The sequence below is a fragment of the Podarcis liolepis genome (assembly GCF_965112155.1).
Source record: "Podarcis liolepis genome assembly, chromosome: 6".
Taxonomy (NCBI): Eukaryota; Metazoa; Chordata; class Lepidosauria; order Squamata; family Lacertidae; genus Podarcis; species Podarcis liolepis.
In genome coordinates this window covers 71,883,056-71,901,069 of record NC_139559.1, presented here as the reverse complement: position 1 = coordinate 71,901,069, position 18,014 = coordinate 71,883,056, and the positions used below count along the sequence as shown (strand labels likewise).

Sequence of the window (18,014 nt, the reverse complement as noted above, 5' to 3'; positions counted from 1 at the left end):
CACTGCAGGAATCTTTCCTCCAGCGCGGGGCTCAGAGCCACAACCCTGAGATTAAGAGTCTCCTGCTCTTACCCACTGACCAGTGTTAGAAACTGAGATATGAAAGCTGGGAGCTAAATGGCACCTTAAACCAAGGTTAGGGGCGCAATGACAGAATGTCTAGGTGCGCTTTTTTATAACAAGAATACAAAGCTGGAAATGAACAAACTGCAGCTAAAATCTTATGCTCATTTTTTACATGGTCTAGTCCTCATTTGAAGACTGCAAAAAAAACAAAGCCATACTTCCCTTGCCTGCCCCCGCCCTCTAATATTCTTATGAGGGTCCTTTCTCCAATCTTCGGAGAGTGGCTGGAAGTGGGGAGGCAGAAAAAGGTCCTCCTTTTCTTCCAGCAGTGGCAGTTTTAATCTGAAATCTTAGGCGCAGTACAGTGGTACCTCGGTTTACAAACTTAATCTGTTCCGGAAGTCCGTTTTTTTAAAATCATTTTTATAGATTTTTCAATAAAAACATACAATTAACATATCCAATCACAATACTCCAATTAAAAAAAACACTAAAATAAAAAGACCAAATTATAGTCCAGATTATAATTATTAATTTTTCGGAGCTCCCCACAATCTGGATCTCTGAAGCATATCTCCACAGAAGTCTGTTCTTAAACCAAAGCTGTTCTTAAACCAAGGTGCGCTTTCCCTAATGAGGCCTCTCACCACCGGTGCCCTTCCACCGTTCGGTTTCCATTCTTAGACCGAGGTAAAGTTCACAAACCAGGACACTACCAGGGGCGTCTTGCCCATAGAGGAAAGTGGCAAGTGGCGCCAGGGTGCCAAGTTCTGGAGGGCGCCAGGGAAGAGGCAGAGGCTGGACGTGGCGCCTCCTGGCATCATCTCGTTGCCCTCGCCCGCCTCCACCATGCCCTGCCAAAGCACGCTGCGTCCAGAGCCTCCGCCTGCCATGGCCACCGCGGCACGGGAGCCAGGGAAGGGGCAGAGGCTGGGCGCGGAGAGCCAGTGTGGTGTAGTGGTTAAGAGCAGTGGACTTGTAATCTGGTGAACCGGGTTCGCATCTCCGCTCCTCCACATGCAGCTGCTGGGTGACCTTGGGCCAGTCACACTTCTCTTAAGTCTCTCAGCCCCACTCACCTCACAGAGTGTTTGTTGTGGGGGAGGAAGGGAAAGGAGAATGTTAGCCGCTTTGAGACTCCTTAAAGGGAGTGATAAAGCGGGATATCAAATCCAAACTCTTCTTCCTGGCATCAGCCCGCCGCCCTCACCCGCCTCACTAAAGCAGCCCTGGACACTACTTCCGGTTTTGCAGAGTTCATAAACTGAATAGTTCGTAAACAGGGCTGTTCTTAAACTGAGGTACCACTGTTCTGCACCCAGAGCTCAGAAACTGCTTGCATTAATGAAGTTCCCTGTCTCAAAACACGCCTAGAATAATGGGAGTTTCCAAGGCTGCAACCAAGCTATTTCTTGCTTTCTCGTTCTTCACAGCTTTTACACATCCAGAACCAGAAATGTCATTTTTTTAAAGATCAATTTAAAAATGGGGGAAAGTCCCCATTGTCAGACCTGCACCGTTTTAACCAGTTCTTTTTTGTGTGTGTACAGAGTACTGTCACCTCTGCTTTTGCTGTCAATGGCAGACACACCGTGACGGCAGCTACAGCACCTTTATCACAGAATCGTAGAATTGTAGAGTTGGAAGGGACCCTGAGGATCAACTAAGCCCAACTTAGGGATATGCAGCTGTCCCACAAAGGGATCGGACCTGTGAGCTTGGCATTATCAGCACAATGCTCTAACCAACTGAGAACCAGCTGCAGCGCTGATTTAAAGTAATGGTCTGCTGCGAAAACAAGCAGCCAGAATTAGTTCTAGGCATGCTACACTATTTCTCTCTGCCACTTCTGTAATTTAAAAACAAGTCTTAGCATGAATTCAAGGGAACCATTAGTAGTGATTTCACGCCTCCTTCCTTTGAGTCCTTTCATGGTTTCCTTCTTCAATTCTGCCTGAATTATCCACAACCAAGAAGGGAATCTGGTTTCGCCAACCATGGGCAAATGATACAGGGAAAGCGCTAAATCATAGGGCATAATCCAGCACTTTTAACCTCTCCAAAGTACACGGAAGAATTAAGCGTGATCTTAAATTTACCCTTTGAAATTAATTGGAAAGGTATTAACTTTGGGTGAATGATGCATTTCAGTATTTTGGAAGAACAGCAGTAATGGCAATAATGCATTAGGCAAACAGGGCACAAGTTCACAGAATAATAAAAGTATTGTAGTGCTGGAAGGGACCATGAGGGTCATCTAGTCCAACCCCCTGCAATACAGGAATCTTTTGCCCAACGTGGGGCTCAAACCCACGAGCCTGGGACTAAGAGACTCATGCTCTACCGACTGAGCTAGTGATGACAGAGAGAGAGAGAGAGAGAGAGAGAGAGATGGTTCTTCAGATCACTGACCAAAAGTAAGGGATCTCCACATAAAGTAGGTAACAATAATGTGCTTATCAGTTTGTGCAACACAAATGTGGTGGGACACATGAAGATTTCCATTTTCGCAGCTTAAATATTTGCTGGATTAAGCATGAAATCTTGATCCCCTGTGAATGTTTATGAAGCCAATTGGGAATGCATGCAGAAAATGTGACTCGGCACACGGGTGTTTTAATACTAAATGGGCATGAAAGCATGTTTTTCAATAAGAAGAGATGGCGTAATTTTGCCTAGAACATTGCTTACCAGGCCAGAAAAAATGCCTACCCTACCAGGTATACAACAAAAAACAGTTTCCACATAGTGAGCTTTTAGCTGGGGATGGGGTGGGGGAATCACTAACCTCCAAATTAACACCACGAAAATGTTCATTCAAGCAACCTGATTAAAAGGAGCCAATGTAAAATCTGTAGCAAAAATCCTCCACCCTAAAACCACATGTTAACAGATAGTGTTAAGGGATGTTTTCTTTTCTCCTCTCTTGTTTTTAGAACAATTTATTTGTTCAATATTATAATGGATTCTTACACTGTACTTATTGTTTGTGATCTGAGGCCAATGTTGAAAACCATGCATGCACAATTTACTGTCGGCAGATGTTGGGACATTTCAGACATTCCAAGAATAGACAGACAGTCTAATGAAAACAAGCTCAATAGATTTGCTCTTGTGAAATTGTTTACACTCAGGTGCTAACCATGAGCAAAAGAGCGTTTTTCATAAATTATGGCCGTGGTCAACCTTGTAAGCGATGCTTATGCAAATCACGTTCTCTCAAACGCAGCTTCTTCTTCTTTTTCTAATTAGCAAAATCCAGGTTAACGTTGCTTGAACCAATAGAACAAAAGCAAAGGATGTCAGAAGCTCCTTAATGTACACACAGAGTTTTATGGTTATCAATAAAAAGATATGGTAGGTAAATGGCAGATAAAGACCAATGTTACGGGCTGATCTACAAACCCAGTTATTGAGACAACTGGAATGCCCCAACATTTCACACTTAATTTTTCATGTTTCAAGGACCTGCGTGGTCTCACTATATAGAAGTCACACGAGAGAACATTAAAGCACAATGTTATGCGTGTTTATTCACGAGGAAGTTTTGCAGATGGGGCTGATCCTAAACCTGCAGTGCCTTGTGGGATATCTTTGGGGGAAGAAAAGGCTAAGGAGTAATCCCTACACAAATCCAGAGTGGAGTCCCTAAGATGGTTGGATGGTGCCTTGTATGCCTCCTTCTGGCAACTGTAGACAAGCTGGTGCCAAACGTATTGCTCTGCTTTCTTTTGGACCATATTAGCAAGGGTGAGGGGGAAGGGCTTGTCATTTGGGCAGCCCATACGCACTGCCCAGGCTTGCGCCCCAGGGAGGTCATTTCAGTACAGTGGTACCTCGGGTTAAGAACTTAATTCGTTCTGGAGGTCCGTTCTTAACCTGAAACTGTTCTTAACCTAAGGTACCACTTTAGCTAATGGGGCCTCTCGCTCCTGCTGCTGCGCAATTTCTGTTCTCATCCTGAAGCAAAGTTCTTAACCCGAGGTACTATTTCTGGGTTAGCGGAGTCTGTAACCTGAAGCGTCTGTAACCTGAGGTACCACTGTACTGCTAATGCAGCTGTTTGGCTTCACCCCTGCCAGCGCACGCCATTGTTTCTTGAGACAGACGGGCGCCAACAACAATATACAGTCATACCTCAGGTTGAAGTAGCTTCAAGTTAAGTATTTTTGGGTTGCGCTCTGTGGCGACCCGGAAGTAACGGAGCGGGTTACTTCTGGGTTTCACCGCTCGCGCATGCGAAGACGCTCAAAATGACATCACGTGCATGCGCGGAAGCGGCAAAACGCGACCCGCGCAGGCACAGACATGCAGCCGCATCTTATGTTTACTTCAGGATGCAAACAGGGCTCTGGAACGGATCCCGTTTGTATCCAGAGGTACCACTGTACTCTCCAAATAAATAGGTTATATCCAACAGAGCACTAAGCGACTGTCCTGTCAGTAAGAGGATTTATGCTTGTGCCACAGGACTTTCTCCCTCTCCTTAAATCTGTTCTGGGGGTTCCCCCCCCAACTTTCTGGAGCAGATTTGAAGAGGAAACGCACAGAGGGAGGGAGGGAGGGAGGGACAGAGAGGGCACACTGCACAAACATAAATCCTTTGCCATGGCCAAACGTCACATTAAAACATCTGGAACTCCTGATGTTGCTGAACTACAACTCCCATCATCCCTGGCCATGGGCCATGCTGGCTGGGACTGATGGGAGTGAAAGGTTCTCCACCCTGCATGAAGCTACAGTTAACATTTAACTATGGTGTTAACATGAACAAGCAGCAGGCTGGTGCAGGCTGTTCAAAACTCCTCTCCTGCTCCTGCTGGGAACAGCCACCACAAGCCTTGGCCTGGTGTGTTGTGCCAACCCAGCTCATGGTTTCTCCCCCCCAAAAAAAACAATCTATGAGCAGTAAGCCAAGAGCAAATGTTGGTCGCTCCATGGTTTGTTTTGGAGAGGAACAAACCATGAGCCCAGGTTCGGACAGCACAACAAGCCTGCTGTTTGCTGCTCCTGGCACAGCCAGAAGCTGAGAGAGGAGCAAAGAACCATCACACTGCTCTTTAACATTAAACCGCTGTTGAACATTAACTATGGTTTAATATAACATGCCAACCCGGCCAATGTCTTAAACGACAGTAGAGTAACTAATGTAGCTGGAGGTTGCTGGATTAGCATCTACTAGGGGTCATTCAGAAATCCTTCTATTCACTCCATTGCCTTCAGAGGTATTGTGAGGCTCCCAAAATACTTTTCAATAGCTTTTGTTGGAACACCAACAAATGCAGTTTTCACTAATAAAGTTTCTGGCCGTCATTGTTATAAATTCAAAAACCACTCTGCAACAAGAGAAGTTGCACCAGTTTTATGGAAGAAGGACACAAAGTTCAGGGAACCAGGCAGAGGGCCTTCTTGGTAGTGGCGCCCGCCCTGTGGACGCCCTCCCACCAGATGTCAAAGAGAACAACTACCAGACTTTTAGAAGACATCTGAAGGCAGCCCTCTTTAGGGAAGCTTTCAATGTTTGATGTATTATAGTATTTTAATATTTTGTTGGAAGCCGCCCAGAGTGGCTGGGGAAGCCCAGCAGATGGGCGGGGTATAAATAAATAAATTATTATTATTATTATTATTATTATTATTATTATTATTATTATTATTATTATTAAATCCAGCTGCAGTTTTATATCCATCAAAACTGTGACAATGATATGCAATTATTAATTAATTAATTAAAAAATTTTACAGCCATTCATCAGATATACCAAACTAAACTATTGGTAGCCTTCTAGCTCAGGGTATTTTGATATGATCTTCTCAGTCCTAAATAGATAGCTCACACGTACTTCCTAGATTCTTAAGTCACTAACAGGGCTGCATGGCATAAATGAGTCAATGCATCAAATATTCATTTCAAAAAATATACTATCAACATCTGTTTTAATTTATATATCTTCCTTGCAGCCAGCAAGGCTTACACTTCTTTCATCACAAAACTTTCTTCTCTTCTGTGAAACAGGAGTCAGGTAAAGAAAGAGGGAGTTGCAGGTGGCAATACTTAAGCCAAGGCTTATTCTCATTAATATACTAAAACAGAAGGCAGCTTTCCTGAATCCTGTCAAAGCGAGACTTGGTGCAGCCGTGCTTATTTTGTACTGGTTTTTCTGTTCCTTTAAAGATGAATGGCAAAATAACTTGCCTACTCTTCTCCAGGAACTTCCAAGAGATATAACCTACTTCCTCAAAGAAATTTTCAGACCCCTAGAGCTTTTGCACAGTTGCAAGATGAAGGTCCTCTCTGGCAGACTTCCCCAGCTGTTTAGTTGCCCGTCCCCTTTGACAGTTTGCAAGACCTGGAAAATGCCACTGCAAAGAACACAGAGGTGCCGCACTTCAAAAGGACCTTTGATTCCTTTGTATGAAAGCAACTTTTGGCATGACAGGGAGAGAGAGGCCATGTCAGTTAAAATTAGTGATGTGGAAATGAGCCTTACTCGCAGCACCGGACTGCCAACTTAACTTGCGAGACAAATCTGTGCCAACAACACGAGAAGATTCTTCCCAGTTAAAAGCTCGACATTGTTGACGACGTTCTCCAATACAGTTATAGCAGACACTCCCAACCCAAAAATAAAGCTCTGTAATCAATGCATCTTCTGGGAGGGTCAAACAACACACGGCATGGAGATCAGAGATTGCATTTCCCAACGTTTCATAGAATATCATTCTATGTATTGGAAGGGGCCGCAAGAGTCATCTAGTTCAACGCCCTGCAATTCGTGAATATTTCACTCAACATGGGTCTCATGCTCTACTGACTGAGCAATTCCAAGATTATTTGGTTTATTACTGAAATGCAAGTGCAGGAAGTTGCCAACATGGTCCAAGCACTGGTGCTGAGCAAATGAGCATTTAACCCTTGGTGCTAATCATAACCACTCACACACACCCCAGGCTGCTATTTGTGCTGCAGAGCTGGTGGGAAGAGGAAATAAATGTAAGGTAGCTAAGGGACAAACGAGAAGTGTCAAACAGTTTGACCTTGCATGGCTGACTTTCTTTCCAAAACCAACAGCCGGCATGGTAAGTGAAGGGAAGCTTTAACCTTTTGCCGCCATCACAGTCCCAACTGGAGGAACCTGCACCCCACAGCAGCTATTTACAATACAAGGAAAGCTCATGTGTTTCTAGGTATTTATGTAACTTGCCTGCTTGAGCATTTTGGTGGTGCCATCAGAAGAGAAGCGGCTAAGATACAACTTAAGTGGCTCTGTTTATCCACAGAACACTATTCCACAGCAAACATATCAGATTAATGCGCCCTAATTCCTCCAAACACCTGAACACATTGTGCAGAAGTTGGGGCTAAATGAGGCTTGGTGATTAATTAACTGAATGAATGCAGTTAACAGGCATTTTGCACTGTAAGTAGCAGCCACGGGGTGGGTGGGAACAGCAGCAGGGTTCTGGAGTCCGCAGTTTCTTCCTCCCCCTGCAGTGGACCCAACAACGAATGTGTGTGTGTATATATATATATATATATATATATATATATATATATATATCAGGAGTTTTTACTGTACTACCAAATAGATCCCATATCAATTTCAGACAGGTCTGCATTCATCATATAATTCTTGACTTCCTCCATTTCCCTGCTGAACTCTAAAATAATAATAAAAAACCCCAAAATTTATGAGTTCACCCACCCAGCGTTATTTTCAAAACTTTTTAAGAGTGAAGACAGACAAGGCAGACATTCCAAGATTGATGGGAGCAGCCTGAACATATATATTTTTTCTGTCCTGGAAAAAGAACGCTTCAGAATGCAGCAAATAAATGTTCAGACCACATCTGCTGAACTTTGGAATGAATGCTTATCTCTTCACCCCATATTCGTTATTTTGATTTAATCAACTAGTTCTCAAATATATAACCTCAGCTGTAAAAATTTAGACCATGGAGGTTCCCTACTGGACAGACATTCTCTTGAGTTCACATATCCATTCTATAATTTGGATAGATGGCATTGCCTATGTTTTCCACAACTCAAAGGAATCTGATAGACTATTATAACAGAAGCAAAGCCCATGTATCAATGCAGCTATGTGAAATTTAACTGGATAGATTATGTAACTATGTACTTGTCCCAAACACTTAATAAATAACTTCTTGGCGGCGGGAGTTGCTGGAAGGAGGCGTACAAGGCACCATCCAACCATCTTAGAGACTCCACTCTGGATTTGTGAAGGGTTTATTCCTTAGCCTTTTCTTCCCCCCAGTGGCGTAGCGTGGGGGGTGCCAGGGGTGCCGGCCGCACCGGGCGCAACATTGGGGGGGCGCGTTTGGCCGGCCCTTCGCAAGACAAAAGTCCATAGGGAAATCTCCGGGACAGCGGGGAAGCGCAGCGCGTCTTCCCCACTGTCCTCGGACCTCCTCCGAAGCCTGGCGGTGGGGCAGAGAGACCTCCTCCCGCCGCCAGGCTTCGGAAGGATGCTCCGAAGCCTGGCGGCGGGAGGAGGGCTCTCCGCCCCACCGCCAGCCTTCGGAAGGCGGCGGAGAGACCTCCTCCCGCCGCAAGATTTGGGTGGCTGTCCTGAAGACTTGTGGTGGGAGCAGTGGCGTAGCGTAGCGTGGGGGTGCAAGGGGGGCCTGCCGCACCTGGCGCAACATCTGGGGGGGGCACGGAAGAGACTCGAGTGCTAAAATCCACGGGTTAGGGGGCGCAAATTACTTGCCTTGCCCCGGGTGCTGAGAACCCACGCTACGCCACTGCTTCCCCCAAAGATATCCCACAAGGCAGAAGAAGTTTAGGATCAGAGATTTCCTTATCCTAGATCAGGCTTCCTCAACCTCGGCCCTCCAGATGTTTTGAGACTACAGTTCCCATCATCCCTGACCACAGGTCCTCCTAGCTAGGGATCATGGGAGTTATAGACCAAAAACATCTGGAGGACCGAAGTTGAGGAAGTCTGTCCTAGATGGGCTACCTTCCAAGGATGACCAGCCCCATCTGGCCCTCACTTCCCCCTACAGCAATTGCAGAAACAACCTTCTTGACTGCTGGACTCACTATTGGTCTTGTCAGCTCAATCTACCAGAGCCTGTTTTCGCATGCAGGGGAAGTTCCTAACTTTCCAAGCGTTTCAGACCCATTGGCTACCCTCACCTGGTTTAGCTGGCCAGTGGAAGCCGATCCCACAAGCCACAGGTGACATCTGAGTGCAGGGTGGGGACCAAAGGTGGACAAACTACCCCAGAAGGAACATGACGTGTCCCCCACCAGAAGTACTATCTCTCCCCTAACACCCCACACACCCAAACGTCATGAGAGGTGCCACACTGAAGCACACACTTAAAACTTCTGAAAAGGCTTGATTCCAACACTTATCAGGAAGGTAATTTCACATTGAGCACCTGAAGCAGGTAAAAACTTTACATCTCCGTGCACAGCTTGCCTGTCAGTATCAATTTGGCGCTACTGTGATGTTCATCTGCCCTGCATAAATTGTGCTCTGAACATCTGGAAATAGCTCGGAGGGAGACAGAACCCTCCAGTTCCCAAGGAATGAAAATGTCAGGATTCAAACCTCGAATAATGGAATTGTGGCTACTGCAGCCATATTTATGCCCATTCCGTGAGCACCAACTTGTATACAGCGTAGTGCAGGTGCTTTGTGATCGTGAATATGGGAGAGCAATAAGGTTCATTTGCTTGTTTTGCAAATGGGACGCCTCTGTTGGTTGCTGCATGATCACCCTATACTGCCAAGTTGTCAGTGTCTCTTAAAGTGTTGATTCGTGAGGCTCCTGGATGGGATAAAATACAACGCGCATACCCAATATCCAATATCCAATAATAATCTAAATGCCATTCATTATTAAAACTGTGTACGGATCAGATAGTCAAGTGAATATGCAGTTAGGGCTTCACGGGTCAAAATGATCTTCTGAACAGGGAGAGGCAAATGATCAAATCTCCTCTGCCTCCTACAGATCCTGGTAAACATTAGTGCATAGTCCGGGGGGGGGGGATCACCCAAACAAGGGAAGAAAACACACACACACAAACACAATGGGAGGCGTAAGTAAACTCTGCAATAAAAACCTGTGCAAAATGAAACCAGGCTGTTCATCAGTCCAGGCACAGCCTAAATCCTCAAGACCCCGTCTAATCTTCGGGGATTAGGGCTAGACAATTCTCCTGGGGTTGGTAAAGCACGTTAACAACAAGAACAAGCTAGTAGCGTAGTAACAAGGAAGAGGGTTGTTTTGCAGCTGCCAGGGTGAGCAATGACTAAGGATTCTGAAACTGCGAGAAATTCCTCTTGCAACCCACCACAGAGCGAGAAGGGAAAATGACCAAACAGCAGATGCGATCAAGGAGAAGGGGGGGTGGGGAGCCACAAAGAAAGCGGGGGGGGGAATGGGAGGGGGAGGAGAACTTCTAGACTCTTCAGGGCAACAGTGACTTTTAAAGCAAGCCACTTCACCAGAGATGACGAAAGTCTTCGACTCAGGGTTTGGTGTTGTTTTACGAAGCCTGCACCAATTTAAAATATATATATATTCTCAAGAGGTCTTTAAAGGTGGAAACCTGTCCAATTCAATAAGGATATCGAGTTTGCAGGTCTGATTGTTTTTAAGATGTTTAGCTCCTTTCGCTATGAGGTACCGGGGCGCTGTTGCAGCGTTACAATCAAGCAATTAAAAAGAAATAAAAGAAGGAAGGCAGTTGTGCATGCAATTATAAAAGCAAGTAAGGCAATTCCAAGGAAAAGCAGCATAGTGCGGATTGACCAATACAAGAGACGTATCCCACAAAAAAATTAAAAATAAAATCCCACTTGTCCAAGGCCTGAGTCAAGCAGTGAGTCTTCAGCATAGTATGGAACATGTATAATGACGAAGCCAGAAGCGTTTCTGCTGGGAGGAAGATTCACAATTTAGGGGCTACCACAGAGAAGGCCCTGTCTGGGTGGCCCACACATCTTAGAGTGGCAGCATTACCAAGGAAGCCCTTGTGAAAGGCAATTTTATTATTATCCATTAAACACCTAAACTATCCAAGCACTGTACATGAACAATAATGCAAAGAAATAAGCCAGTCTATATCAGGGTGGTTCAATGCGTGGCCCAAGGGCTACATGTGGCCCCCAAGGCCCTTTTTCGGTGGCCCTCGGCAACATTTGATGCTCCCTCCCTCGCCCTCAGACTGCCTTCCCAAAGCTGGGTAAGCAAGATGCTGGGCTTTGGGAAGGAGGCGTGAGGGCTCTGACAGGGTCCCAGAGTCTTCCTAGGGGTAAAGGGACCCCTGACCATTAGGTCCAGTCGTGACCGACTTTGGGGTTGCGGCACTCATCTCGCTTTATTGGCCGAAGGAGCCGACGTTTGTCCGCAGACAGCTTCCGAGTCATGTGGCCAGCATGACTAAGCCACTTCTGGTGAACCAGAGCAGCGTATGGAAACGCTGTTTACCTTCCCACCGGAGCGGTACCTATTTATCTACTTACACTTTGACGTGCTTTCAAACTGCTAGGTTGGCAGGAGCAGGGACCGAGCAACGGGAGCTCACCCCGTTGCGGGGATTCAAACCATCGACCTTCTGATCGGCAAGTCCTAGGCTCTGTGGTTTAACCCACAGCACCACCCATGTCCCAGAGTCTTCCTACCTCCTTCCTAAAGCCTAGTTAGCCCTTTCCCAGCTTTGGCAAGGAAGTGGGAGGGCTCTAGGACCCGGCCAGACCCTCACGGCTCCTTCCCAAAGCCCAGCACCTTACTTAGCAGGCTTTGGAAAGGCAGTGTTAGAGCTAGGGAGGTACCAGATTTGGGATTCACTCCCCCCTCCCCATGTGTGCAGCCTGCGGGTTCTGTGTCAAAGAACTCCTGCGGTCCACTTGGTATGAAAAGTTGGACAGTCTGGTCTATATACATGCTCAGAGTCTAACAGGCACAAGACTAGATAAGGGAAGAGGAAAAGAAGCAAATTCAGGGACCAGTTCTTGAAATTACAGCAAATCACATAATTGTTCTGGTAACGACTACCTGAGGTTGCTGCAGAGACAATTCTGGGAACTCAGGGGATCTTGGGAGAAAAGGATCCAAACAGATGTTCCTTGTCATGTTTTAATCTAGCTAAATTACAGATAGTCCAATCATTCGCCCTGCTAAAGGAAAGGAGGGGAAACCAAGTAGCGGCTCACTGCTACCAACGCAGATCATGGCTATGTAGTCACATTTAGATGATTAAATATGAAGTTTTTAAAAATGATAGCAATGTCCCTGCAGGCCAGCCTTCCCCAACCTAATGCCAGCCAGATGTTTTGGACGACAAGTCCTATCTTCCGCAGTTGGCATGGCCAACAGCAAGAGATGATGAGAGTTGAAGTCAAAAACATCTGAAGTCATCAGATTGTACAAAGCCGCAATATACCATGGTTACACGACAACAATGGATACACTACAATTTTCAGAGTGAGTTTCAGACACCATAATATGCATACAACCAACTCCAGAAGGTGGAGGTTTGGGCATTTCACAGGGTCCGCTGCCCTAACAGGACTATCATTTCAACTTCACGGAGTCATAGAGAATTGTGTTTGCAGGTTCCGATTCTTCCAGGTGAAGTGGCTTCATTGAAGGCGCCATGCCCAAGAGCCCCCAAATCCTGGAGCCGGAACTGTTTGTGCCTTATATTTCCATCACACAATTTCACCCTTATTGGTATTTTTAAAATCATGCTTGCTGTTGTTCTTCGCTTGCTCTAGAAGTCCTCTTTCCTTCTCTTTTTGACCATTTGGGGAAGGAAAGACAAAGAAGCAAACAAAAAATCTGCTTTCATAACCGTTTGAAGTTTCATAACTATGGGAACAGAGCTCCCACAGAATGAGCACGCCATCCATAAAAATTATACGCACAATTTCTCCACACATCAACAAATAAGATTCAATTTTGGCAGCGCTGCTAGAGCGACAGCGATTCCGCTTGCGACAGCCAAATTCAACGGACAGCTTTGGCTGGGGAAAGTATTGCACCATGTTAACCTATCGGATGCTGTCTTCTACTGCGACACTACTTCAACTTGTGCAGAAAATTCAGCTTGTGGAACAACGCTGAGTCCCCTACTTCCCAAGCAAAGATAACATTTGATCTCACCCAATGTATGTATTCTAGGTTACACGTGTGTTGCAATGAGGAGGGGGGGCACTGTAGAAACACCACAGAAGTGTTGCGTCAGCCATTTCCCCCAGACTTTCTGCTGCCCACAAACTTCTCATCTTTTTTTCTTTTTTCTTTTTCTTTTTGCAGGCCTTTACAAACAGCCTTCAAAAGATCCTAAAAACAATCTCACACTCAAAGGTGGACAAATGGCACTATGGAATAGTTAGACATCCACCAGCCGCACCTCAACATTAATTATTGTCACCAGTGATGTGGAGCAAGAAGCAGTCCATCTGCTGCTTTGTTTTTTCTGTCAAATGCCAGCCAAATGGGCAGCCAGAAAGTGTCATTATTTCCCCCCACGATTATTCCTAGAAAGATGCAGGCACAAACATAAACACACAGCTGTTTTGTGCATGCAAATAAATTGTGCTTTAATTTTCATTGCCTTGATTTTTTTTTTTAAAAAATCAATTTTAAACAATGTAAGGAAGTGTATGCTCTTGAGTTGTCATATTCCAAAATACTTAATAAGTATTCCAACATAATTTCCAAGCAAACCTTCAAATATATATAATTTAAACTACATAAACAGCACTTGAACTACTCCTCAAAAGCCAAATATTTCAAATACTATTTGGGGGGGGGGGGAATACAAGTCAAATAGCACACTAAATTAGGCCCCAATCAATTTAGGGCATTTTTTTTTAAAAAACCCCCCTCGATATTTCCAAGAAAATCCTCATCAGAAACATTGAACGCAGATTGTCAATCACATGCTAGTAACTCCTAGCAATTAAGTATATTTCTAAACCTTACATGCCTAGCCAAAAGTGGAATTAGATCCAAGAGGTACATCTTATCCTGCCAGAAATTCATACTGAAATCCTCAACTTTCTCTTTTCTAGCCGGTATAACACTAAGCAGGGATAATGGAGCTCTTTTATCTCCCAAAAAGATGGGAAAGAGTAAAGAACTTGCCTAGCTTGGCCTGAGACTTCAGCTTGGCGTCAGACTACTTATTCACTATAAACCAGCTATATTGCGGGCAGGCTACTGGACAGGAACCAAGCCTTTTGACGTGCCTATTTTCGCAATATGGAACAACCTATTGTTTCCCAGGGCATAAATGACTGATGGAAGGAACCATGCAGTAATAGAGCAACTCTTAATGAAAGGGCAAAAGGCTTTCTGCCCTTAACCACCTTGCATTCCCTCTTCCATAGCTCTGCCCTGCCTCCTGTTCTCTTGCAGCAGAGTTACTGAACCAGGGAAAAATGAACCCTCCTCCTTCCTTTCTGCCAGTCAATCATTATTATTTCTTTCATATCGGCTGCAAAATTAGTTACCCCTTTTTCCTCTCAGCTGCAGATTCTATTCTCTGTATTTATGGATGTCCCTGAGGCAAGTCACTATTGGCAGGAGGAGGAGGAGGAGAGAGACACAGAGAGAGAACAAAGGACTTTCACAAAGGAATTTAATCTGAGTATATTAGCCTTCCCAGCTTCAGCGGACTTGCTAAACTGCTGGACGCATTCCAATTGCCCTGCACAATGCCAGCATGAGCTGGAAGCCTCAGATCTGGTAACAAGATGCATCATATCCTAGTGAAGTGGCAAAGGCTCTGAGCATTTCTCACAAACCAGCATCATCTGCTTTGGATCTCTTTGGCCCATTAGACATAATGCATCATTCGGAGGCATCTGCATCAGTTCTCACTCTTGTGGGGCCACTCACACCAGCTCTGCATTTCCCCTTCCAATAAGTATGCCAAAAAACACTTCCTTTACACCTGTCCATTTAAACTAGGGGGTGAGGGATTCCAAATCCAATTGGGACGTTTGACTTTTTGAAACAAAGCGGGATGGGGAATTGCGTTCAATTTTTATCCGGTGCACTGATCTGGAGTATAAGGCTGCTGTTTAACATAGAGCATTTATTTTGTTATAAGTGCTCTGATCTTGCAAATGAAGCTGATTGCAGTCATAAAGTATGGTTGGGCAATTTGAAATCCCCCCTCCCCCCTTTAATTTGCAAGAACGACAAAGGACAGTGTAATGCCGAGACTGGAAACCTGGCTGCGTCTTTATGCTGTGGAAGAGAAGGCGCACTCTGCACGTTGCCAGAGACCCTCTTCTCTTTATTATTTCGCATCCTCCATGCGTAAGCTCGGCCTCTTAGAAGGGGAAGGCTATGAAATAAGCCGTGACAATCTAGAAGTCTCACGCAGCCCTAGCAGCAGCCGGAAGTTCAGCTGAGGACAAGAGAGGCTGCATCATTTTTTGCAGACAGAGACCTCGCGCGGCACAGAGGCAAAGACTGAACGACAAAAGCATGAGGTCTCCCGCCTGACTAGGCACTTTAGAGCGCAGCAATATGACAGTCTGTTCAGAGGTGACGCCTCAGTGGGTTCAACAAGACTTTACACAGGAGCCAACTCCCAGGGGCCGCCGAGATCTCTTCGCCCCCTCCCCGCAAAAATAAAACATTTGAGTGAGCCGGGGCACCCCACAGTTGATGGGCATTGCCATTCGAATGATGTGCGTGCGACTGATTATGTGGGATGCGGTTGCCCCAATATGTCATTCAACTTGGCACCCCTGGAACTTTATTTTTAAGCCTGCGGTCCTTCGCCTACTTACTTACCTGCGCGAGCACAGCCAGCAAGTACCGAGGATAAGGCTACAAGTAACCAAGTTGGGCAACCTTTCTTTTCTGGCCTCGGCCCTCCAAAGACTACCTTCGGGGATACCAGCACCGAGCTGCCTTGCAAGGGCTGTTGCAAAGGGGCGCGCAAAACCCTCGGCACCGCCGGCGGTGCGGTTTCGCCGGGGATCCCCCCGGGCGCCGCGCGCCAAGGCGCACCGGGGAATGTCCAGACGCGCCGCGCTTTTACGCACCTCAAAAGTGGGTCACTCCGCCGGCGGAGCCATGAGGAGAGGGGGAGAAGCAAAGGCGGCAAAGCGGAGCCCCAGGAAGCCGAGCTGCCGCGGCGACCCCCGGCTCGGGCTGCAACCCCCCCCACGCAACTCCAGGAGCGCGTCTTCGGCCTTGGCGAGGAGAAGAAGAAGAAGAGGAAGACGCGCGGCCGCCCCTTCGCCGGTCTCTCTGCCCCCTTGCAAGCGCCTTCAGCGCATTGGCCGCAGCCAATGGCACCGGCGGCGAAGCCCATGTGATTCCGGGAGACGCCTTTCCTCTCTTCCCCCACCCCCACTACCCCGGCGCGCGCCCGGGTTCAGGTTCAGGTGCAGGCGCGGCGTGCGACAGGGCCGCCGGCAAGGGGAGCTCGCCACGTGCCTGCTGGCTGGTTAGCCCGGTCGCCGCGCCTGCACCTGAACGCTCCAATCAATGCTAGAAACAGAGATATGAAAGCTAGGCGCTTAATAGCACTTTAAACCTAGGTTATGTAGGGTTGCCATATTTCAAAAAGTAAAAACCAGGACAACCCGAAAGTTATTGAGCTTTTCAAAAGGAAGGTCCCAAAATTGAGATTTCTTTAGTGAAAACCCAAAATTGTTGAGCTTTTTCTTTAAGGAGACCCCCCAAAATTGTTGAGCTTTTCTTTAGGGAGACCCCGAAATTGTTGGTTTTTTCTTTACGAGAACGCCAAAATAAGTGATTTTTCAATTGACTTGCCTAAGATCCAGGTCAAAATGCCACTTTTCAGAAACCCCACCACCCCCATGTCCATTCCACCATTGAAATCCCAGTAATGTCCAGAAAAATCCGGACATATGGCAGCCCTAAGGTTATGGGTGCAACCACAGAATGTCTAGGCATGCTTTTTTTATAACAAGAATACAGTACTGAAAATGAATGAATGGTGGATAAAATATTATGTTCGTTTTCCACAAGGTCTGGTCCTTCCCCTGCCCACCCCCTAACATTCTTAAGAGGGTCTCTTCTCCACTCTTCAGAGAGTAGCTGGAAGTGGGGAGGCAGAAAAAGGTCCTCCTTTCCTTCCACTCTGCAGTTTTAATGTGAAATCTTAGGCGCAGTACTGCGCCTGGAGCTCAGAAACGGCTCGCGCTAATGAAATTCCCTGTTGCAATAATGCACCTAGAACAATGGGAATTTTGAGCGCTCTTCCCCATTGGTCCGGCTGCGGAAACCGGTGCACTTGTAGAGCAGGGTGAGCCTCAGGAATGGCATTGGCTACGACCCGGATTTGCTGCCAGCCTGCCTGCTTGGCCATTGAACTGCACCTCTTCCTCCCCCTGAGAGCTCCTTAGGGTAGCGAATAGTGGCATCCGCTCCCTGGGCCAGCGTTGTCTCTTAGCTTGCTACAACAAGAGTTCTGTGGCAGCCTTAAAAGGACAGCAGATGCTTCTGTGGCCTACAGTTCCTCAGATACTGCCCTATCATAGAGTTGGAAGGGACCACTAAGCTTGTCTAGTCCAACTTCCTGCAATGCAAAAGTCTATTTGCCCAGCGGGAGGCTCGAACCTGCGGCGTGAGGGTCTCGTGCTCTGCTGGCTGAGCTACCCACAAAGGCACTGTCTCTATACTGTAGAGAGACCGTTATTGCTAAACTGTTAGCAGGAGTGCCAGCTTGGCCCTGCAACCCTGGGTGCCTGCTGCTGTATGGCCCTAGCACCGAAATTTGTGGATGCCCAGCCCCTTCATGGGGAATTTTGTGAATGCTCGGCCACCCAGGGCCCCAGGGAGTTGGCACCTATAACTGTTAGGCCATCTGTTGAGAGAGGGAAATAGGCTGGGTATGTCCTGGAGTTTATGCATTGGAGTGGCGGGTGGCGCTGTGGTCTAAACCAGTGTTTCCCAACCTTTTT

At 46.5% G+C, this 18,014-nt stretch overlaps 1 protein-coding gene across 1 annotated transcript in view; it reads right to left on the bottom strand.

Moving 5' to 3' along the window:
* LRRC8D (leucine rich repeat containing 8 VRAC subunit D) overlaps nt 1–16,489 on the bottom strand; it is a 72,096-nt gene extending 55,607 nt beyond the window's left edge. The window contains exon 1 of the mRNA XM_083511045.1: nt 16,125–16,489. The gene's annotated coding sequence lies outside the window, so the exon portion shown is untranslated. The remainder of the gene's footprint in view (nt 1–16,124) is intronic.
* Between the last annotated feature and the right edge of the window lie 1,525 nt (nt 16,490–18,014).